Raw genomic sequence first — 24957 nt, 5'->3', positions numbered from 1 at the left:
GTCTCTCCAATGGGAGCGTAAGACCCATGCGGGCTGTGCCTGGGGCAGGGATGCGAGCAGAGACCCCAGACGGTGCATCTCCGTGCATCTCCCAGGGCCGCGTCTCCGCCTCCATCCCAGCCTGGTTTCAAGTCTCTGTGGCCTAGGAGAGTACACAACACAGCCGGCGTGTTAACAAGTGGTTACAATGGAGCCCAAAATGTCTGATGGGACAAAGCATGGCCTTAAATCGTGTCCCCCAGAATGCATGCTTAAGTCCTGACCCCTGGCGCCTGGGAACGTGACCTTAATTGGAAAAAGTCTTTGCGGATATAATCAAATAAAGCCGACGTCACTAGGGTGGGCCCTAATCCAACAGGATGGGTGTCGGAATAGGAAGAGCAGAGACAGACACACAGGAGGCCACATGAGCACGGAGCAGAGACAGGACGATGTGGCCACCGGCACAGGGCCGCCCGGAACCCCAGGAGTGGAAGAGGCAGGAAGCGTCCTCCCCCAGAGCCTCCGGAGCTCGGCCCTGCCCACACCTTGATGTTGGATTTGGCCTCTAGTCATGGGTTGGTGGGGGGAGAGATCACATGGTTGTCCTAAGCCAGCAGCGACAGCAGCCCCAGGAAGGGACAGCTGTCTCACCGAATGCGTGCCTGTCCTCCAAGCTGTGGCTGAGTGGCCCAGTAATGTGTAGTGATGGATTGAATAAGCACCAAGGAAGATGCCCAAGCTTTGGACCGTCGCTGCACCACTTGGTGTCTCTCTACGTCGTGATGGAGGATGGAAGACACAAGTCAATACGGAGTCAGGAAGAAAACCATGTCCAAGGGCCTGGGTGGGGCCTGCATGGAGAGGGAGGTGACAGGTGCGGTGCTTTCAGAGGGAGGTAAGGAGGAGGGTGGAGAGGATTCAGCGAGGGGCCGGGGGAGGGGTGGGGGGGCTTTGTCCGGGGGAGCGTGTGAGTGGGGACACCTGGTGGGAACCGGGGCCTCTGCCCAGCATGTGGCCCTCTGCTCTCCCTGCCGAGGCCCCTTTGGGACCTGGGTTTGGGTGCATGCAACCCACAGCACTTGTCACCCCTAACTCCATAGCTACCTGCCCCTCTTCATGGATGTGGCACGCTCTAAAATATGTCAGGGATGTTATTTTAAACCTCCCTCTAGCCAATGGGTTATAACCAGCTTACAGTGTAGTTTTGTTCGCTCAGACAGTCACGGTGCTGCTTTTCCTGGTTATTCTGTGATTCGAAGTGAGTGGACTGGTCATGGCTTTGGGGTCTCAGTCAGCTTCTCCTTGACCCAATAACCCTGTAGTGGGAGGCCATGATGCCATTCCCCAAGGTCACACACTGTCCACGTGGTGGGCCTGATGCTCGACTCCAGGCCTCTGACTCCAGAACCCACTATCCTCACCACTGTCCTGGTGTTTCTCAAACTGGGGTCTCCAGCACCCCACCAGGGTGTCCAGAAAGCCAACACTATCTTCACAATTACAACAAGACACTGGTTTCCCTTTCTCTGTGTCCTTCATGAGTGAATGGTGGAACTTTCTGGAAGCTACATGATGGGTGGTATTGGCACATAGTGACGATGACAGAAGCTGATGAGAAACCAGCTGTCCCCTATTATGCCCTTTTTACCAGGGTTTGAGTGGAGAGGAGGAGGAGGCAGTGACTTAAAAAAAAAAAAAAGCATCATGTGTAAGCCCATGACACGTTATGTTATTTTATTTATTTTTTATTTTATCATTTACTTTTTATTTTTTCAGTGTTAAGCTTTTATTATCCCTGCTTGTAAAATTTAGTTTTATTTCTGCCACTTTACATTGAGCTATAACTGACTTATAACATTTATAAGTTTCAAAGTGTGGCAGGGTGATCTGATATGTGGATACCTTGTGAAATAATCACCACAGTGAATTTACTTCTTGCACATTTTCTTCATTGCGATGAGAACTGAGAACGGTTCAGATCTACTCTCTGCAACTTTCCAACACACAGCACGGCATCGTGAGTGATTGCCACCGTGCTGTGGGTCACATCCCCAGGACTTGTGGGTCTTGTAAATGGAAACCTGCGCTTTTGACCACCTTATTGATGTTTTCTTAAACGAACTTGTAAACAAATATTCTAAAACTTGGCCAGTGCCCATTTCCGCTATCCTATTACACGTGGACCCACATACACAAAAGGGTTCGGGACCCTTGATAGTGGTCAGGGGGTGATGCTATGGGCACCATGTGATTGGGGACCAGTCTTCACTTTTTTTTAAAGATTTATTTATTTATTCATGAGACACACAAACACACACACAGAGAGAGAGAGAGAGAGAGGCAGAGACACAGGCAGAGAAGAAGCAGGCTCCCTGTGGGGAGCCCGATGTGGGACTCGATCCCAGATCCCAGGATCATGCCCTAAGCCGAAGGCAGATGCTCAATTGCTGAGCCACCCAGGCATCCCCCAGTCTTCACTTCTTGGGGTCACAGTGCTCAGGTCCCTTGGTAGAAATGATGTCCCAATAATAGTGAAACACAAGTTTTCTGTCTTGAAAACTTCCTTTATTCAAAATAAACTCCAGACCAATACAGCAGTGCCCCCTCCACGACTATTTCTGGAGGGTCGTGAAGGGTCTCAGATGTGGTCAGTAATCCTTTGGGTCTTGGCCAGCTTCCAGGTTCCAGCTTCCAGCTTCACCAACCCCTGCTGTGCTGTGGTGCGCCACCATCGCCTATAATCCAGGAGAGACCAGCAAGGCCACTGCCCACCTCTGCCCAGAGGGCTCCACCTGTACCCCGAGAAACACAACTGATCAGATGAGTGTGTGTAAAGAGGTTTGTGTGAAGGACTTAACTCACATGCTTGTGGGCCCTGGTGAGTCCAGAATGTATAGGGCCGGCAAGGCAAGATCTCCAAGTTACTGTCTTAAGCGGATTCCTTCCTTCTCAGGAAACCTCAGTCCTTATACTCTTAGAGCCTTCGCCTGATTGGATGAGGCCCACCCACATTATGAAGGTGATCAGTTTTACTTGAAGTCAAGTGATTTAAATGTTGATCACATTTACAAAATACCTTCACAGCAATGTCTAGACCAAGGTTTGACCAAACAGATGCTGGGTACTATGGCCCACTCCCCTTCCAGGTCACTCTGACATGGGTCTGGTATCCCTCAGCAGGGTGGTCTGGACCATAAGATGATACAGGGTTTACTGGGATGGAGCTTTTTGCCCATATATTCCATCTGCCCCCCTTTCTCTCGGGTGGTTGTGTCAGGAGGATAGGGTGGGTGGACCCTGACCTTGGCCGTGCAGAGCAGACCCTGTCCCGCCAGGATGGCTGCTTCTCAGGGCCCCCAAGCCTCCTTGAAGACCGGGAGAAACACCGACACGGGTCCAGATCCATTTTGCAAGAGGTCCCTGAACATCATGCCTATTGGGAATAAGCAGATGCCCGGAGAAGGGGTTGGGCACACGGAAGAGGCAGTTCTCTGGAAGCTGCTCTGTGTCCACCAGAAAGAGGAGAATGAGAAGAACCATACAGAGCAGAAGGACTGGGGGACACAGAGTCCAGATGGACGGCAGCAGATCACAAATAGCAAGGGGACCGTGAAGGAGAGATGCCCGCGGGGCAGACACCCTGAGGGCTGGGGAAAGTCGGGTCAGATGGTGGGCACATGGTCACTTCTGCTTCCTGTTTGTGCCACTCCCCCGGGGAAATTTTGTTTGTTTTCTTAAAATTTAAAAACATCCATTGTTTTTCTGGGTGCTTTTGCACTTTGACTTCGGAGCACTGCGTCTTGCCCTGACTGGCTGGTGCCTGGTCCACACCTCACGGGGGAGACGGGCCAGGGGTGTTGAGACTCAGCTGGAGGCCTGCATGGTTCCTGCCAGGTCCTCTCCCATGGTTGCCCTGACCCCCTGACCGGACCCCAGGCCATCAGGGAACATCTCGGGGGAAGGAGAGTGAGACAGAGCCTGGGGGGCAGGAGTGCTTGATTGCTGCAGAGAGTGGGACCCTCTTTCCATAACTCAGCTGTGCTCAGCTGAGCTGGGTGTGTGCCAGGCCCGGACCTGCTCCCCATCTTGGCTTCTGGGGGACGGGCTCCAGGCAGACATGCTTCTAAAGGGTTTGTAGCTCGAGCTGCAAGGGCAGGAGGGGTCTGGCTGGGAAGCCTGAGCATTCCCTCCTCTGCTGCTCTGTCCTGCTCCCGCTCCAACGCCCCCCGGCCCCCCCTCAGGTCGTGGAGTTTGCAGAGACATGAATTTGCACTTAATTGCTCCGAAGCATCAATCAGTGTGCTGGCAGGATCCCTTCATTCAGGGGCATAGCGCAGTCCCTCAACCTCCACCCCACCTGCCTGCCGCCCCCACCCCCTCGGGAGGCACCGGCTCTGGGCCTGGGAAGAGCCTGTTTTGCTTCCTCCCCAGGAGACTGTTTGGAGGAGGGGCTCCCACACCAATGGGCTAGTTCGGAAGTGCTGCTACAGCTCTGCTTTGCCTGGAGGTGGCGTTCTAGCACCGTCCATGAGGCCACAGGCTACCTTTAAGGAGGTTTAGGGAGATTTGCAGCACTTTGTTGAGATCTCGTGCTCAGCCTTCCTGAGACCACCTGCAATGCCACAGGTGGTCACTGCAGGCTCATCCCCACAGCCGTCATGCACCCCACTTTACAGATGAGGCACAGAGCCGGGGATACATAGCTGGCAAGTGGGGGGCGGGGTTGGGGGGCTGCCCCTGTGTCTGTGCATCCTCAGGGGAAGGCTGGCCCCCGGGCCAGTGATGTCGTGAGGACCCTTGTGAAACCCACCCCGCTGATTGTCCCGGGACTGTGACGATTTTCTTGCCATCAGCTGCTGGGCTGGGCTGGTCTCCCTCGGACGCTGTCAACCGTGTGGAGCCAGAGCGTTTCCCTCTTTGCTCAGAACTGGGAGCTCAAGATGTTGTTGTGGGAAAAACAGTTGAGTGTCAAACCATTCAGCTTTGGTTTTCGAGCTGGCCTGCCCTCGGAGAAGCTTGCAGATGCATCCCAGCCAGCGCAGGGCTGGATGAGGTCCGGTCGGATGAAGTGACGTGAGGTTAGGGTCATGGGGACCACAGGGCGGTGGGCTGGGCAGGGGTGTGGGAAGGTGGCAACCAGGATGAACGTGAATTGCACCCACGTGTGAAAGCATCAGGGGCCTGGGGCCTATGGTGTTGCTGGGTCTGCACAGGGCAGGTCTTGGGGCGAGCTTTTGGTCCGAGAGGGGCCGCAGGGCCGGAGCCGCCGTGAAGACAAGCCTCGGTGGGGAGCCCCTTGCAGAGGGTGGTCTCGGGTTGGGCAGGTACGTGGTGGTCAGTGTGCTCCTCATCCCAACAGGTCGCCCCGTGGCAGCAGCTGGCTGGGACCAGGGGGTCGACTCACTCTGGGGGACAGGAGGCTCGGCTGTGCCCTGAGGGGGCAGAGGCTGCTGCCTGGCGACGGGGTGCCCCGTGTGACTGGCCAGAGCGCAGGACAACAGTGAGGGCGGCTGACAGTTACAGACGAAGCTGTTTGGGGCCAGGATTGTAGTTGGGCTTCCTGGACTTCTTGCTGGTGTGGTGGACCTGCCTTCCTGCACCCCTGATGCCCGGGGCAGCGGGCGGCTGCCTTGGTGACTGTGGACGGCGACAGAGAGGGGCTGACAGTCCCCGTGTCGCCCGTGGCCTACATGTCTGTTTGGATGTTTGTCTCCAGCGTTTTATCACATTCAATGTAATTGAAATCTTGCCACTTGCAGCAACGTGGACGGTCCTTGAGGGCATGAGGCTGAGCGGAACAGGCCAGATGGAGACGAACCCGCATGACCACCTTCCACGGGGCTGGGAAGTAAACCCGCCGACACCGAGAGAAGCTGCTGCTCGCCAGGGCTGGGGGCTGCGGTGAAGGTGCTCGGAAGGTCCCAACTCCCAGTTATGAGGTAAATAAAGGGGAAAAATCTTGCGAGTTTGTATTTGAAAGGTCAAATAATGTGGGGGGTTTAGAGGGAAAGCAAGACTTGGCCTCCCTCTCCCTCAGCCCTGGGCCCCATGCAGAGGATCTCTCTCTGTCTCTGTCTCTCTGCCTCTGTCTCTTTGTCTCTGTCTGTCTCTCTGACTCTGGCTCTGTCTGTCCTCTATCTGGATCTCCCTCCCCCCACCCCTGAGGTCCAGGCTCAGGCAGGACGGGTCCTCCTGAGGCCAATCTGTGTGTGTGTGGACGGCTATGCTCTCCCTGGGTCCTCACTGGGTCATCCCTCAGTGAGTGTCTGTGTCCTGATCCCCTCTTGTTGTGAGGACCCTGGTCACACTGGATCAGGGTCACCTTGGTGACCCCATGTCACCTCTAGCACCTCTGTAAAGGCCTGATCTCCAGCCGTGGTCCCATTCTGAGGTCCAGGGTGTAGGACTCTGACTTATGAATTTGGGAGACACTGTACTTTGAACATCCCTCCTCTTGGGGTAAATTTCCTTCCTGGCTAATTCCCAGAAAGCCACACCAGCACCAGCTCTGAGGGTCTCTAGATCCTGCATTGGTATAGAACCTGACTTTCCGGGTACCTCTCCAGGGAGGTCTCACCAGAGTCCCAGGGGTGGGTGGATCGGCTAATCTGGCCCGAGTTATTCGCCCACTGTTTCTGGGGCTGGGGCCCTCCCTATCACAGGGGGAGCAGGCTGGCACACCCACGCAGGTTCCCAGGTGCCAAGCAGCAGCATCCGGACGCAGGCAGTTGGCCCAGGAGAAGCAGGGCCGGGGCCAGCAGCCAGAACCACGGGAGCAGGAACCCCACCTCTCTGCAGCTACAGAGTGAAGACGGGGATGTGGGTGGATGGTATACTCATCTCTGGAGCCCTGGCACCCAGTTGGGACCCTCAGAGAATCAGGCCAGCGCCATGGGCACGGTCGGCTATAGGAGAGGCCGGGTCAGCTGCTCCGTGGGTGTCCCGGAGCCTGGCGACCTCCCGGGCCTCTGAGCTGGCCTCTGCATGCGGCCTTCCTGTGACGAAGGGTGGGTGGCTGGGGAGGGGGCACAGGGGTCAGGTGGGACGTCGGCTGGGGTGGGGGTGACGGCAGGGTCTCGGCGGGGCCAGGAGGGGACGCTTGTTCCCACCGCTGCTTTCCGGGTGACCTCCTCTTGCACTTTCTACATCCTGTGAGAAGGCCCCTTGCCTGGGTTCTCATGTAAACATGTACGGCTATAAATTCTCTTCAAGTCTCTGCTACTTTGGGGCCTGTCTCCCTGGTTTTGATACAGAATCTTTTCTAAATGTTGTCTAATTGCTGGAATTACTTCTTTAATCTATGCATTATGGGGAGATATGCCTTTAAATTTCCAGAAACGTGGGGCTTTTCCAGCTATCTTTTTGATGTTGGTCTTCAAAAGTCCTGCAGGGGATGGAGAACATTCCCTGCGGCTGTGCTGAGATTAGGCTCATCGTGAGTAAGTGGACAGCTGTCCGGGCTTACGGATGCCCGTTCTTCAACCACGGGGTGCAGAGTCTGTCCACACCCAGAGTCTTTAACCTTTTAGTTGTGTGCTTCAAATTTGCCGGCCTTCCTGGCCATTTTGAATCCGACCAGACTGAGAGAGATGTGCTGACCGTTCCCCCCTTAGGCATGCACTCACTGAATCCCCCCAACACTCTCAGCAGCCTCCCGCCTCAGGGCCTTTGCACTGGCTGGGCGAGAAAGCACTGCCCGGGGGACAGGACGGCTCACTGCTTTGCTGCGTCCTGGTTGACAGATGGACACCTTCCCCAGGAGGTCCACCCTTTAACACAGGCCACCTTCCCTCTGGGAAGTCCCTTCCACTTCCCTGTTTTATTGTCCTCCTTGGAACACTCTCTGTCACTCAGTGGTCCCGCTTGCTTTTCGTCCATCCCTCCACAGAGAGGGTCACTCAGTGGTCCCACTTGCTCTCATCCATCCCTCCCCATAGAGAGTCACTCAGCGGTCCCACTTGCTTTTGTCTGTCCCTCCACATAGAGGGTCACTCAGTGGTCCCACTTGCTTTTATCCATCCCTCCCCATAGAGGGTCACTCAGTGGTCCCACTTGGTTTTGACTGTCCCTCCCCATAGAGGGTCACTCAGTGGTCCCACTTGGTTTCGACTGTCCCTCCCCATAAAGGGTCACTCAGTGGTCCCACTTGGTTTCGACTGTCCCTCCCCATAGAGGGTCACTCAGTGGTCCCACTTGCTTTTGTCTGTCCCTCCCCATAGAGGGTCACTCAGTGGTCTCGCTTGCTTTCATCCGTCCCTCCCCATAGAGGGTCAGCTGCCCAGACTGAGATTGTTGTGTGTTTTCCTCCCATCTGCGTCACTGCTCCCAGCCGGTGCCAGGACAAAGCAGATGCCGCGTCGGGGCTGCTCAGAAGGACGGATTCTCCTCGGCTTTACTGTGCCGTGTGTGTGTGTTTCTACAGATCCTGTTTTCAACCCAGAAATCTCACTGTTAGCATTTCTCATAAACACTCAAAAATTCCCCCACATTATCTCTTCGAACGTTGACCCCCACCCCCGCCCCTCGCTCCCTCTGCCCCCTCCGGCAGCCCAGCGGCCTGCGGGTCCCTATGTGTCTGTGTTCCCGTGTGGAAGGAGAGATAACCTATCGGTGTTTACACACCCCGGCACCCACTCTCTTTTAATCTGGCCGAGCCAGACCCGGCAAGTTGTGAAATTCAGTTAGTGTAGTTCTTGTTTGTAGAATTTCCGCGTTCGCTGTCCCGGGTGCGTGGCCGTGTTTGTGGGCTCTCCTCTGCTCCCCTTCCAGAGGCTCTGGTATTTCTTTAGAGATTTCCGCAGCACCTCTTCTGTGCCATGTGTGCTGGTTGCAGAGACCGGGGCCTTTGCTGGGTGGGCTCTCTGGCCGGTGGCTGCTGCCTCTCCCACCAGGCCTGTGTGTGCAGTTTGTGATTTGTGATTTGGGCTCCCGGGAACTTCATCTGTGGGGTCCGTTGACATCTGCTTGCAGGTGACTTTTCTTCTGGGTTGTTTGCTCGCATCCTTGCTCACCTGGCGCGTCCCAGCCTGGGCTGCCTTGACAAGACGTCCCATGTGCCTCCAGTTTTCAGGGGACGCTTGGCAGGGCCAGCCTCGAGGCTGCTCTCCTGCCACACCCCTGGCCAGCACTGGTCCCTGCGGCTTCCCTTGGCCAGGCCTATGGGGGACCAGCGGCACTCGTTCACCTTCCCCTGTGGATCCGAAAGTCCCTCAGGCCTGGGCACTGAGGAGCCGCCCGGTGACCTTCCAAAAATCATTCTGTGATCTAGCAGGTGTTTCTTGGAGGGCTGTGGTTGGCGTCTGGTCGGCCTGTCTTACCCAGCAGGCTGCTTACAAGTGGAACTCAGAAGAACATTTGGAAATGTGCATGTCGTGGAGTTGACGGCTCCGGCCATGGTGCTGTTGGGTCTGCTGCCCTCAGAGCAGGCCCGGGGCCGGGCCCGGGGGCTCCAATTGTGCAGCCTGCGCCCCAGCATTGGCCTGCCTTGCCCGATGAGCCTCCAACGCCTGAGCTCCTGGGAGGACTGTTCTTGCACATCAAAGTCCAGAGCCTGGGGCCTCAGACGGGGGCCTTTTGTGGAAATAAGGCTGTGGCAGCCGCGGCTCTGGGTCAGGGAGCCCCTGACCCAACAGGACTGGTGTCCTTATAGCGAGTGGACATCAGGACACAGAGAGACGACACTGTGAGGACCCAGGGAGAGCATGGCTGTCCACACACAAGCCGAGAAGCTTCAGGGAGACCCTGCCTCCCCACACCTGGACCTCGGGCTTCGGCCTCCAGGACCAGGGGACAGTGAGCATCTGTGGTTCAAGCCAGGGTTTGTGGTGCTTTGTTAAGGCCACCTGAGCAAACTCATACAGTAGGGAACACGGTGGAGCTAGGGATGTTGGTCCCAAAAGTACGGGAGTGGAATTATGTAAAAGTTGTACATGTTTTTAATCATGTAGAAGCTGAAACAAAGACTCACAGAGTAAACTTCTGGGAGGTACAGATTGTATTTATTTAGAGATCCAGACTGAACACTTGTCAAAGAGGGAATCCCAGCAACTGAGCAAAGAACCTGAACCATTGACAGAGAAGGAAGGGAAGGGCTTGGAGACCCCGTTCCCTCAGGGAGGACCCCAGGGCACTGATGCCTCAGTGTCCTCCAGCTAGAGATTAGTGGCCATCCCAGTTCAGACAGCCTGGGTGGGTTGGGGAAGGAGGGACGTGGTGAAGCTAGGAGTGGGCAGGGGTGAGGAGAGGGTCGGCAAGGGTCCAGGTCAGAGGGCATCCAGCTCAGGATCCTCCCTGTGAGCTCTCTGGGGGCACCAAGTGGCTTGGTGAGCTCAGGAATGGTGGCGGAGGGGACAGGGCCCTGGGGTTGTTCATGAGTTGAGTCCTGAGGTCTGGCCACGAGGCTGCAGCTGTCCAGAGGACAATAGACCCAGGGTTGTACACCAGGAGCTCAGGACACACTGGCCATTCCAGGAGAGCTCAGATCTGCAGGAGCCAGAGCTCTGCTTTCTGGGTCTAGGATGCAGCACTTGTCACTGCCTAGGGGAGAGACAGGGGTACAAGGGCCACCTGAGGTCTGTGGCCAGCATCTCACACCTTGCACTGGCAGCAAACGGGGACACAGCAGCAGGACTGGGAGCAGCAGGGTTTGCAGCAGCTGGACTGGCAGCAGCAGGGTTTGCAGCAGCTGGACTGGGAGCAGCAGGGTTTGCAGCAGCAGGACTGGGAGCAGCAGGGTTTGCAGCAGCTGGACTGGGAGCAGCCACAGGAGCCACAGCCTCCCTTAGAGCCTCCGCAGGACCCACAGCCCCCCTTGGAGCCCCCGCAGGAGCCACAGCCCCCCTTGGAGCCCCCGCAGGAGCCACAGCCCCCCTTGGAGCCCCCACAGGACCCACAGCCTCCCTTAGAGCCCCCACAGGACCCACAGCTAGAGCAGGGACAGGCCGGCACACAGCAGCACACGGGCTTGCAGCAGCAGACAGGCACACAGCAGCTGGAGCCACAGCCCCCAGAGCAGCCACAGCAGGTCATGGTTCTGGTGGGTGGAGGGTGGAGCAGGTCAGAGGAGCAGGTGCAAGGGGAGGGGTTCAGGTGTGGAGCCTCCTGGGCTGGGGCCCCCCTCTATATACCTGCCCAAGGTGTTTATACTCAAGACATGATTACTTCCTTTTATGTGTTTACACTATTTCTTTTTTTTTTTAATATTTTTTATTTATTTATTTATGATAGTCACACAGAGAGAGAGAGAGAGAGAGAGAGAAGCAGAGACACAGGCAGAGGGAGAAGCAGACTCCCCAGTGAGCAGGGAGCCTGATGTGGGACTTGATCCTAGGACCTAGGATCATGACCTGAGCTGAAGGCAGATGCTTCACTGACTGAGCCACCAGGGGTCCCTCATCTGTGACTGTTTTCAGGACATGATGGCCCTTCCTGGTTCCTGGGGATGCAGGGTCTGGGGTGCTGGGGTAATGAGGACCAGCCTCGACTGGACCTGGGGTCTGGGCTAGGAAGTGGGCTGGATGCTGAACAAGGGTCTTGGTTGTTGAGGAAATTTCCGAGTGGTAGAGGAGCCACTCCTGAAAGCAGGGGGTGATGCAGGGATGGAGCCAGGGCAGCTGCCACCAACTGCCATTGGTTCTGCTTTGGAGGCCCATGTGGGCTCTGATTGGTACCACCTTCACCACCACCACTGACCATGTAGGGCGCTTTCTGTGCACCAGTCACTCAGTTCTGCTCTTTGGAAATGGTGCCTTTGGGAGTCAGAGGATCCCCATTGTAGCTTCCTATTTGGGGGAAACTGTAGGTTCCCAGCCTGTGGACTCACCAAGGGACACCATCAAGGCCAGATATGTTTTAATCTGAATTTTAACCATTCGTGGCTGCTCAGGACCTTCTAAGGATTATCAGTGAGCAGTTGGGGTCGAGAATTCTGTAGTTCCTCACATTTCTGGGCTGATCCCACCCCTGTCCTTCTGGCCTGCACAGAGGCCTGTTGTTTGAGTTCACCTCTTTCTCATAATGCTCTGCAAAATGTGGCCACAGTGCACTACGTAGAGGCAGCCCTGAGTTTCCTGAGTTTCCCCCCCAGAGATACATGATCTGGGACTGTGATACCAAACCCATAATAGCCATCTTTCCAGCCTCTGAAAACAATTTCCTTTCCACTCCCGCCCTGGCCACTGAACCAAGGCCACCACTCTCTGCTTTCGTTATATTACCTTTCTGGGTCAAGCAGGATGGGTCAACCAATTATGCTGCTGAGCTAGCTGCCCCCACGGTTCAGTGCTTATTTCGGGCTCGTGCTACACGCCACCGCAGGCCAGCTCCCGGCTCACTGCACTTCCTCCCTTGGGACTCAGGCTGGAGCAGCCGCTGCGCTGGGAATGCTAGTGGTCTGGAGGAAGGAAAAGCGTACGTGGGAAACTGCACTGAGGTCTCTGCTCACGGGCTCATGCAAATCACATGGTCACGTCCAGCTGCCGGGGGACCTCGGGGGCCACTTGCCACCTGCCATCTGACCCTGTCCCCAGGAAAGGAGGAACAAGGGGGCCTGTAAATAGCCTGGATTCAGTGTTCCGTGTGGCAGCCCTGTCAGCACTTTAGATGGTTTTAGCTAATGATCTTAAGCCTGTCTTCTCAACTCACTTATGCATTTGAAGTTAGAAGTTTCCACTACGCCCGACTGGGTTGTGTTCAGTAAATTTAATAGGTAATGATTCACCATCATCACCTACACCCGTCCTTTTGCTGGGGTTGCAAAGCGGTGGGTTTCTAATCCTGCGGTTCCTCACTGATGGGCTGGGGTACGTACGTCCTCTCGCCATCTGCTTGCCATACGGTGGAGTTTGTGTATTGAAAACAGGAAAAAGCACGATTCTTTTCCTTATCTCCTCTTGTTCAGAATAACGAATTGATTCCCAACATCCTCCAAGGGCAACTGAAGGCCTTGCATATTTTTCCCAGCTTCACTGAGGGGTGGTTGATAAATGAGGAATGCATAAACTTAGTCTGCACCATGTGATGTTTTGATGCCTGTACACACTGTGATTACCACCATCTAGGTAACAATCCAGCACCTCGCACACTGACCCGTCCCCCCACTTTTCTGTAGTGAGAACATTTAAGATCTGCTCCTTTTGCCACTTTCAAGCGTACACCACACTATCGTCAACTATAGTCCCCGTGGTGTGCCTTACATCCTGGGAACAGTTCGCCCTACAATGGGAAGTTGGTACCCCTTGACCGACGTCTCCTCCCCTTCCCCCAGCCCACCCCGTGGCCGCCACCATTCTGTAATTTATTACTGTGAGTTCCATGCTGTTAGATCCCATCTATAAGTGAGATTATGCAGTATTTGTCCTTCTGGGTCTGGCTCATTTCACTGAGCATAATGTCCTCCAGCTTCATCCATGTTGTCACAAATGGCAGGATTTCCTTCTTTTTAAATATTGTGTAATGGTTCATTGTATATGTAAACTATACCTTCTTTATCCATTCATCTGTTGACAGACACTGAGGTTGCTTCCATATCTCGACCATTGTGAAGAACGCTGTAGTCACCATGGGGGTGCACGCATCCCTTCAAGCTAGTGACTTCATTTCCTTTGGGTAAATACCCAGAAGTGCAATTACTAGATCATAGGGTAGCTCTATTTTTAACTTTTTGAGGACCCTCCATACTGTTTTCCAGAGTGGCTGCACCAGCTTGCATTCCCACTAACCGTGCGCAAGGTTCCCCTTTCTCCGCATCCTCACCAGTGCCTGTTGTTTCTTGCCTTTTTGGTACCAGCCATTCTGACAGGTGTGAGGTGGTATCTCATTGTGGTTTTGGTTTGCAGTTCCCTGATGAGTGAGGTTGAGCACTTTTTCATGTACTCATTGGCCATTTGTATGTTTTCTTTGGAAAAATGTCTATCTATTTGGGCCCTTTGCCTATTTTTTAATAGAGTTATTTGTTTTTTGGCAATTGAGTTATATGAGTTCCTTATATGTTTTGGATATTAACCCCTTATCAGATAATATGGTTTACAAATATTCTCTCCCATCCTGTAGGTTGCGTGTTCACTCTGTTGATTGTTTTTTGTTTTGGTTTTCGTTTTTTTTTTTTTTTTTCCCCTGTGCAGAAACTATTTAGTTTGATGTGGCCCCACTGTTTATTTTGCTTTTGTTTTCTGTGAAAGCAATCTGTCTTGGATTTTCCTTTGCTGGGAGATTTTAATTCAGTCTCCTGACTGGTTATTGGTCTGTTCATATTCTTTCTTTCTTTCTTTCTTTCTTTCTTTCTTTCTTTCTTTCTTTCTTTCTCCCTCCCTCCCTCCCTCCCTCCCTCCCTCCCTCCCTTCCTTCCTTCCTTCCTTCCTTCCTTCCTTCCTTCCTTCCTTCCTTCCTTCCTTCGAAGGAGAGTACACATGAGCAGGGATGGTGGGAAGGGCAGAGAGAGAGAGAATCTCAAGCTGACTCCCCACCTACTGCAGAGCCTGACATGGGGGCTTGATCTCACAACCTTGCGACCATGACCTGAGCCAAAATCAAGAGTCAGATGCTTAAAACCGACTGGGCCACCCAGGCTCCCCCAGATTTTCTATTTCTTAATGATTCAGTCTTGGTCGGTTGTATGTTTCTAGGAATTCATTCCTTTCTTCTAGGTTGTTGTGGTATGATAAAAAAATATATATATGGTCTTTGTCTCCGGTTTCTGGTAAGAAGCTCCTAAAAACCTTAGGACTTCCTGAGAGGTAAGAATGTCTTTTGTCACTTATTAGGAGTCTCTTTTGAGCACACCTGAGTGAATGCTGATGAGGTGACTCAGGGTGGGCCCCTAGATAGCCCCAGGTGGGGCTAGTCTCCAGAAAGACCTTGGAACTTTCAGCCCCACCCACCTGCCTCTGGAAAGGGGAGAGGGTGCCCTACAGATTAGGTTCTATAAAAACTCTTAAACATCAAGACTTGAGGAGATTCCAGGTTAGTGAACATGGGGAGGTTTGGGAGAGGGTGGTATGCTCGGCAGCATGGAAACTCTGTGCCCTTTCCCCGAACCTTGCTTCCTACATCTCTTCCATCTGCCTGTACCTGAGTTTATCCTCTTATAATCCACCCTTAATCTAGTATACGTGACATGTTTCTTTGAGTTCTGTGAGCAACTCCAGCAAATCAGTCAAACCCAAGGAAGGTTGTTGGAACCTTAGATCTCTCACTGGTTGGTTAGAAGCACAGGTGACTCTGGGCTTGCAATTGGCATCAGAAGTTGTTGGGGGGGGGGGCGTTCCCATGGGACTGTGCCCTTCACCTGTGAGAGCTGATGCTAGCGCCAGGTGGATCATGTCAGAACAGGTTTAAGTGAACTTTGTGGGACACTCAGTCTGTGACTGCAGAGAACTGGAGGGTTTTTGGTGGTGTTGAAAAAACACACGCTGGAGGGCTCTGATCTGTTGGTGTGTAATTGCTCACGGTAATCTCTTAGGATAAGTTGTGTTTTTGTGGGATCTGATATAATGTCCCCTCTTTCATTTCAGGTTTTATTTGAGTCTAAATTAATCTAGTTAAAGTTTTGTCAACTTTTTTTTTTTTAATCTTTTCCAAAGCCTAACTCAGTTTCACAGATCTTTTTAGTTGTTTTTCTATAGTCTCTTTCATTTATTTCCACCCTGAACTTTATTATTTCCTTCATTCTACTAACCTTGGGCTTGGTTTGCTCTTTTGTTCCCTAGTTCCTTGAGATGTAACATTAGTTGTTTATTTGACATCTTTCTTTTTTCTTAATCTAGGTATTTGTCATGTAAACTTCTGCCTTAGTCTGTTGGGCTGCTGTCGCAAAATATCACAGCCTGGGTGGCTCTTAAACAACAGAGCTTATTTGTTATAGTGGTGGGACAGAGTCCAAGATCATGGTGCTAGCAGATTGGGTGTGGTGGATGGTGAGGGCGCCTCTCCTGGCTCATAGATGATGCTTCCACCTGTGTTCTCCCTGTGGGAGAAGGCGCTGGGGAGCTCGGTGATGTCTCTTGGAAGAACACCAATCCCATTCAGGAGGGCTCCACTCTGATGACCTGGGCCCCTCCCAGAGGTCCGACCTATTAAAACCATCATCTTTGGGAATTAAGATTTTAATATGAATTTTGAGAGGATGGAAACATTCAAGCCATGGCAAGTAACCTCTTATGCTGCATCCCATATATTTTGGTATGATGTGCTTCCATTTTCTTTTGTCTCGAGATATATTTTTTAAAGATTCTATTTATTTATTCATGAGAGACACAGAGAGAGAGAGGCAGAGACACAGGCAGAGAGAGAAGCAGGCTCCCTGCAGGGAGCCCGATGTAGGACTTGATCCCAGGACCCCAGGATCACTCTCTGAGCTGAAGGCAGATGCTCAACGACCCAGGTGCCCCTCAAGATATTTTTTGGTGCTTCTTTTGATTTCCTTTTTGACTCAGTGGTTGTTCAGGAGTGTGTTGCTCACTTTCCATGTACATGTGAATGTTTCCATTTTCTTCCCATGACTGTTCTCTACTTTCCTGCCTTTGGCTGTCAGAGAAAATGCTCCATACAATTTCAATCCTCCTGTGTTCAAGATCTGTTTTGTAACCTAACATGTGATCTATCCTGAAGAATGTCCCATGTCACTTGAGAAGCATGTGTTTGCTGTTCTGTAGGTGTCTGTTAGGTCCATTTGCTGTAAAACAGTTCAAGCTCAGTGATGTTCTGTGCGAGTGATCTGTCCATTGATGAAAGGGGGCACTGAGGTTCCCTGCTACTCTTGTGTCTGTCACTACTTTCTGATCTGTTACTATTTGCTCCATACATTTAGGTGCTGTGATGCTGGGTGGGTTATAGCTTCCTTGTCATCCTCTTTGTCATTTATTATTATTATTATTATTATTATTATTATTATAATTAATTTATTTATTCATGAGAGATACCGAGAGAGAAAGAGAGAGAGAGAGAGAGTCCCCTGATGTGGGACTCAATCCCGGGACTCCAAGATCATGCCCTGAGCCAAAGGCAGATGCTCAACCGCTGAGCCACCCAGGCATCCCTCCTCTTTGTCATTAATAATGACCTTCCTTGTGTCTTGTTACCATTTTGACTTGAGTCTCTTTTCTCCGATGGGAGTACAGCTTCCCCGACTCTCTTGCTTTCCATTTGCTGGAAATATCTTTTTCCATCCATTTACTTTCAGCCTATGTGTGATCTGGAAGCTGAAGTGAATCCCTTGTAGGCAGCATAGAGTTGGGTCTTTTATGTTTTTTCTTTAAATCTAGTAAGTCTGTGTCTTTTGAAGAATTTAATCCATTTATGTTTAAAGTAATTAATCTGTCTCTTTATTTTGTGTATATCTACTGTAAGGTTTTTCTTGTGTGGTTACCTCATGGTACCATGTACCCTGGTTACATGAAACACCTTATAGTTATGACACTATGCATTTTGCATATTATTTGTATTATTATTTGTGCATTATTATGTGCTCATAGATTTAAGCATACTTTTTAAAAAATATTTTATTTATTTATTAATGAGAGACATGGAGAGAGGAGAGGCAGAGACACAGGCAGAGGGAGAAGCAGGCTCCATGTAGGGGAGCCCATTGTGAGACTCGATCCCGGGACTCCAGGATCACGCCCTGAGCCAAAGGCAGAGGCTCAAGCTCAACCGCTGAGCCACCCAGGCATCCCATTGATTTAAGGATACTTGACGCGTATCAGTCCTTTTGTTTTTTTGTTTTTTGTTTTTAAATGTTTATTTATTTATTTGAGAGAGAGAAGGAGAGAGAGAGAGAGAGAAGGAGAGAGAGAGAGAGGAAGAGAGCAGGAGGAGGAGGAGGAGGGAGAGGGAGAATCTGAAGTAGACTCCTTGCCCAGTACAAAGCCCAATGCAGGGCTCCATCTCATGACCCTGAGATCATGACCTGAGCTGAAACCAAGAATTGTATGCTTGAGCCACCCAGGTGCCTCTGTATCAGTCCATTTAAACATTTGGTGTTCACATTACCCAAATTTATCTACTGGAGATCTCTTTGAATTTGACACCCTGCTTCTTTTCATGACCTGAGGAGTCTTTGTCATCTCCTTGCTTTCTGGGATAATGAGATGTCCAGATTCATCTCGGTTCATTTCCAATCCCATTTCTGCAGAGAACTGAGGTTCCACTTATGTACAAGAGATGATATTTAACAACAATAGGCTTGGCACAAGGAGTGCTCACAGCTACCAGGTTGGCCATTTTTCTAGGTCTTTCAGTGAAATAGGAAACTAATTTTTTTCAAAAGATAGCTTACATTGTAATTTCATAGTGACATCTTTAATTCAAATTCAGCACTGTAGAGTTTTTAGTCAGTTTCATCAACCCCATACCCACAACCACATTTCTGGTACCAACCTAATTTGCTCTCCCCTGGGACACTCAAACTGTCTGAGTGATAATACCAAGCTGCCACCAATAAAACGATTACTGAAAACAGCTTAAGATTTCTGTTTTTGTGTTTTTGTACGCTGAGGGCGTATCACACCAGGAGATTACTGTGTTTTCAAATGACTTGAAATAACTCATCTCTATTAATACTGCCTTTTAAGAATTTTGAAAGAATGTGGTTGGAGGTCTCAAAATAACAAGGGAGGCCTCAGAGTATGATTTCCCAAGGCCCTCAGTCTGGGAAACAGCCACTGTTTTTCTTTTTCTTGACAATCCCTTATGTATTATGCAGATTGGAACAGATAGGTTAAGGGCTGGGACGCGGATACAGAAGGTGAACTCCCTTCCTTAGGCCAGTGTGTGAGTTTCCTGTGGCAAGAGGCTGGTTGTACCACGGTCCTCAAATGTGGATGATGAGTGGCAATGTCTGGTTCCCAGGCCCCAGCCACTTGACTAAGACAGGGATTCAGCTCTGCCTGTGGTCGGAGAAGGAGGGAGGTGGCACAGGCCTGGGACAAGAGAAGGGACAGTCTAGAGCCCCAGACTGTCCCACACTGTGAGGCCTCTGTTGGCCTGGCCTTGGGGACTGTCCTGTCTCCATCACATCAATGGCTGGTAAGATGTGAGGAAGAGAGTGTCCTGAGGATAGAAAAGACAGGCCACAGAGGAGATGTGAGGCCAGGCTGACTGCCAGCCTATCCTGGGGGTGGGGTGTTAGCACCCCCCAAAAACAGATCCATCAACCTCCTCAAGTGTGGAATAGGATGAGAATGAGAACAGCAGTGACCATAGTGGAAGTAATGACCAATGATAGAAACACACAAGCCATGGGTTTCAATTTGTCAACATGATGTTTTTATTCATTTGTAACATAGGATTGAAGATAAATCAGAGTGTTTGACATGCAAAGCAGCTCCAAGGAAGTCTCTTTAACCACAACTTTGTTCCCAGTGGAACACCAACACTTACATCCTCTTGGAGTGAAAACAGGACTTCAGCTGGAGCCCATGCCTGTCAGTGGACCAATCAGGGTGAGGTCAGGGGAGAGGAGGGACATGCAGGCAGAAGGTGACTTGGGAATGGATTTGTCAGGAGACAGTGAACATTAGAATGGCTTTTCCTCAGGAACTAGAAACCAAATCTGGCTTCTTTCTACAAGGGTGATGGATCCCAAGATGTGATTTGGAACTTAACAATGAAGCACAGGACATAGCTGGGGAAACCTGGATCAGCAGGAGTCACAGCCTCAGACCTTGCACTGGCAGCAGATGGGGGCACAACAGCTGGACTGGGAGCAGCAGGGTTTGCAGCAGCTGGACTGGGAGCAGCAAGGCTTACAGCAGCTCGACTCACAGCAGCAGCAGGGTTTGCAGCAGCAGGACTGGGAGCAGCAGGGTTTGCAGCAGCAGGACTCACAGCAGCAGCAGGGTTTGCAGCAGCAGGACTGGGAGCAGCAGGGTTTGCAGCAGCTGGACTCACAGCAGCAGGGTTTGCAGCAGCAGGACTGGGAGCAGCAGGGTTTGCAGCAGCAGGACTGGGAGCAGCAGGGTTTGCAGCAGCTGGACTCACAGCAGCAGGGTTTGCAGCAGCAGGACTGGGAGCAGCAGGGTTTGCAGCAGCAGGACTGGGAGCAGCAGGGTTTGCAGCAGCTGGACTGGCAGCAGGATGACCCACAGCCCCCCTTGGAGCCCCCACAGGACTCACAGCCCCCCTTGGAGCCCCCACAGGACCCACAGCCCCCCTTGGAGCCCCCGCAGGACCCACAGCCCCCCTTGGAGCCCCCGCAGGACCCACAGCTAGAGCAGGGACAGGCCGGCACACAGCAGCACACGGGCTTGCAGCAGCAGACAGGCACACAGCAGCTGGAGCCACAGCCCCCAGAGCAGCCACAGCAGGTCATGGTTCTGGTGAGTGGAGGGTGGAGCAGGTCAGAGGAGCAGGTGCAGAGGGGAGGTGTTCAGGTGTGGAGCCTCCTGGGCCGGGGGCCCTTATATACCTGCCTGGTGTCAGGTGAGATGCTGGGCACACGGTCATTTCCTGGTTCCTGTTTGTGCCACTTCCCCAGGGAAATCACATCTGCTTGTTTGTCTTCAATCTTACAATAACCTCAGCGCTCTCACAGTTCTGCTCTTCTATAGCCCATGATTTCCTCTCACGTGTTCCCTGAAAAACAAGAAAGCTTCTGTGTCCGTTGAAGGTGATGGGAGCAGGGTCCTTGGCTTTGAGGCCGTGTTCATCTTTGCTACCTGTGTTACTTTTCTGTGGCTCCCAGAACAGATGACCACAAAGGCAGTAGACGTTGATTGTCCCCCCGTTCTGCTGGAAGTCCACGGTGGAGTCAGCAGGGCCGTGCCCTCCCTGACAGCTCTGGGGGAGGATCCCTCTTGCCTCCTCCAGCTCCTGGGACCGCCAGCATTCTTGATGCTCCTGGCCTCCAGCTGGTGCCTAACTCTGACTTCATGTGGCCTTTCTCCCTGTGTGTCTGCACCTCACCTCTCCTCCTCTTTTCTCTTACAAGGACACCAGCCATTGAATTGGGGCCTCACCTCAACTTGACTCCACCTGCAAAGACCTGATTTCCAAATAAGGTCGTATTCTGCAGTTCCAGGAAGACACTGTTCAACCCACTGCACTGCCTCATCACGTTCCTGATGTGATTCCTGATGCTGCCCTGGCTGTGAAAGCCCAGGAAGTGTCCTAGAAGGCAAGGGGGGATGGAGTCCAGGGAAATACTCTGGACCAGTCAGTCCCATCGTGCCTGTCACCTCAGGGAAGAACAGGACTCAAGGTCAGGACAGGATTCAGGATCAGGATAGGACTCAGGATTAGAATAGGACTTAGGATCAGGATAGGACTCAGAGTCAGGACAGTCCAGGATTAGAATAGGGTTCCCGATCAGGACAGGACTCAGGTAATGAGCTGGGATTCCCCTTCTAGGCTTCTAGGATTCTGGGGTATCTTCACTCAGTTGGGCAAATTTTTTAGGGGAGGCTCCTAAAATGTTCCAGCTGAACCATAAACACAGCAGCAGACTCTGCCCTTTGTGATGAGAAACTTCTCAATAAACAGCTTTATTAAATAGCATGCATCCCTGAAATAGGTATATTTCTGTAATATGCATAATATCTATCTGGTCACATATTGCATATTTGCTAATTTTTTCACATTTTTGAGGCTGAAACACAAATATGTTTTAATATGCTTTTCTGTGATCCATGTTGGAGACCATACTTGTAGGCCCATGCTTATGATTCATATACCCCTCTTTGAAATTCAAGTGAGAAACTCCTTAGACATGTCTATATATATGTGCATTTATAAACATAGAATTTTGCATAAAATTTGCAAGAATTCATAAGGTCCTGATGCCCATCCGTGGTCTGTAGCTCCAGATTATTAGACACCCATTGATTTGTAACATAGGATTTAAGATAAATAAATAAAAAAAAAGGATTTAAGATAAATCAGAGTGTTTGACATGCAAAGCAGAGGAGAAGGAGGAGAGGCTCCAAGGGAGAGGAGGCTCCATTAGGAGAGGAGGCTCCAAGGGAGAGGAGGCATTTCTCCCAGATAATTACTGTGGGCTTCCCATGAAGCTTACAGGATTGATCACATGAGTTTTTGTGCCTCTCTCACAATAAGAGGAAAGCAAAGGTGCTGGGGCAATATTGTGTCAGTTGGTGAAGTGCTAAGTGACTTAGCAGAACAAGGAAAGGTAGTCTGAAGCCCTAGGGCAGGGCTGCAGATGAAAATACCAACAACATAATGATTCATTTGGAATGAACTGATGGTGTGTGATTTGGAGGAGAGGTCATAAAAGGCATGTAGACTCTCTCTCGTCACTACCCTTGCTGGTGGGGGGAATCAGATGCCATGTCACAGCCTACAGAGAGTCCCATATGGTGAAGAACTGAGGCCAACTGCAGTGGTTTTTTGTTTGTTTGTTTGTTTTTTTGCCATCTTGGAAATGGCTCCTTCAACCCCACTCAAGCCTTTAGATGATGCAGCCCCAGCCAATGCCTTGCTGAGAAGGTCAGAGGAGATCCAGAGCCAGGGCCACCCAGGAAAATGTAGAGCTTGACAGAAAAGAATGAAAACAGGGCAAGCATTCAAATAGAGGTGCTAGAAAAAGCACAGAATGAAACCAAAATAAGAAAAAAGCAGAACAAATATGACAGATAAGTAACAGTCAACTCTGCATCTCTGAAAAAAGTAATAAGACAAATATCCATAAAACTGAGCCGCAGAAGAGGAAGTAAAATGCAGATGAAATATAACTGGGCAAGATTAAATAATCCACAAGTAACAGATTTTACATAAAGGAATTTGGGGAGCAAATTTGCTGGTAAGTTGAAATCTAAAAGAAATGGGTACATTTCTGAAAAAAAAAAAAGAAAGAAAACCCATCACATGGCAAACTTCACATGAAAAGATATTGAAAACTTAAATAGATCGATAACCATCAAAGACAGTGAAATTATTACCAGAAATGTAAGCCCCATAGACCCCAGACCCAGACAGCTTTATGGACGAGTTCTAACAGACCTTCCACCCCTCTTTGAATGTTGGGAATAAAATGGAAGGGAAGGGCAGCCTGGGTGGCTCAGCGGTTTGGCGCCACCTTCGGCCCAGGGCGTGATCCTCGAGACCCAGGATCGAGCCCCACGTTGGGCTCCCAGCATGGAGCCTGCTTCTCCCTCTGTCTGTGCCTGTCTGTCTCTCTCTCATGAACAAATAAATAAAATTTTTTAAAAAAGGGAAGGGAAGCTGAGCAGGTTCTCTCATGAAGCTATTATAACTTTCATTTCAAAAATCAGGCAAGCACTGTAAAACAATAAAAAAATTGTAGATCCACACAATATCTAAATCCAATATTAGAACAATCAGGTAGATTATTGAAAATAGCCAGTCATAGTCAAGGAGGGTTTATTCTAAGAAGACTAGGGCGGCTCACCATCAGAAAATATATCCTCAAAACTCATTGCTACGGGGCTCAGAGGAGAAAAGAATTTACGCGATCATCTCAGCAGGTGTAACAAAAGGGCCAATGAACAACTTATGACTTTTCTGCCGAAAGTGGAGAGACAGAAGGATCTTCTTTAACAATTTGATAAAACCTGCCTGTCCAAACCCCACACCAAATGCGACACTTAGTGAAGGAAGTTCAGATACGTTCCTTCTAAATTTATATGTAAGATGAAGATATGGCCCATCAAAACTGTGGGAAAAAGACAAACTGGTGATTGGCAGATGATGTGGCCGTCTCTAACAGCAACCAGAATGGACAGAGAGGAAATTAGAATAAGAGGGCTGAGCTAGGCTGCAGAACTCCTGCCCAGCTCTCACAGGGCAAGAGTATTCTTCCTCAGGAGGTAGGAAGTGAGGGGACGGGCACAGGAATGACAAAAGTGCCAGCCACCCGGGAGTGCTCCCGATCCAGACCTGCCCTTCCCCGTGTAAACCCTTCTGTGACAACGACATAGCAATGGAAAGGAGAGTCTCGTTCTCTCCAAAGTGATCTGGGAAGCCTCTACAATTCCAACAATCTCAGGATGTTACAGGAAAATCATTGCTATTTCTTGAATTATGTGGAAGAAGCAGGTCTCACGGATCGCGAGGAAGGGAGAGTCCGCTCACTGCCTCCGCGAAATGGCAAGGCAGGGCAGAGGTGGGCAGGCCAAGGGACAGGGCATGGCCGGCACCTGGCCCCCGATAGAGAGCATCCCGACTGGGTGATGACAGTTGTAGGTCACACACGTGACCTCTCCTGTGTGTCAGGAGACGCTCTCAGGGCTTGCTATATGGTGCCGCCGTTAACCCCGCCAGCAGACCTCTGACATGGGGCCTGGCACTGATTTCCTTTCCAGGGGGCTAGACCCAGGTGCCCCCTCAGCCCGCACACTTAGGACATGGCCAGGTCGCCACGTAGGACGACGCTTACAGTGGCCATGTCGTGGGCAGGCCAGTTGGGAGCCCTGATGGTGTCCAAAACGGAGAGAATAAGCAGAATGAGGCATGTGCTGATGCTGGCAAACCGCATATCAGAGAAAACACGTGTTGGATTTATGGTAAAGAAATGTGGCTTAATTTAAAAAATGCAATACTCAGCAAGAGAAGGCACTGACGTAGATCTGTCGCCGGCATCCACGTCAGTTGAAAAATAAGAATGTAAAAACTACAGCATATATTTTTTTCAGGATGTGCCCACATGCATCGATATATTTGAGGTGCATGAGAGGGGTCTTTTTTTTTAGGGGATGGAGGGGATGTGGGAAAACCAAGAGGGGCTTTAGCCCCACCTCGTCAGAGGGGCAGGATGGTAGCAAACAACCGGAAAGTTAAACGAGAAACAGTTTTCAAAGGAACTTGTGATCCCAGTTGACTCTAATCCCCTTGCTCACTCGGAAGATAGAAGAAGAATCAGAGCAGGGGAGGAAGATCCTGTAGTTCATAATTCTACACTCGAGGATTACAGTTAAGTTCTCTGTGGCGGCTGTGACTTGTATAATTGCTCCACGTTAATCCTCATCTTGTGGGACTCGGCGCTCACCCCCAGTGCTTATCCGTGCC

General features: G+C 51.1%; 1 long non-coding RNA gene across 1 annotated transcript; it reads left to right on the top strand.

Moving 5' to 3' along the window:
• The first annotated feature begins 395 nt into the window (after positions 1–395).
• Positions 396–23594, top strand: LOC144292511 (uncharacterized). The gene is made up of 3 exons (XR_013359886.1): positions 396–877; positions 5742–5921; positions 20906–23594. It is a non-coding gene; the product is annotated as an uncharacterized LOC144292511 (long non-coding RNA).
• Positions 23595–24957: the final 1363 nt, after the last annotated feature.

This window comes from Canis aureus, chromosome 21 (genome assembly GCF_053574225.1).
Source record: "Canis aureus isolate CA01 chromosome 21, VMU_Caureus_v.1.0, whole genome shotgun sequence".
NCBI lineage: Eukaryota > Metazoa > Chordata > Mammalia > Carnivora > Canidae > Canis > Canis aureus.
The sequence above is the reverse complement of the archived record's forward strand: the minus strand, read 5'-3'. Positions and strand labels throughout refer to the sequence as shown.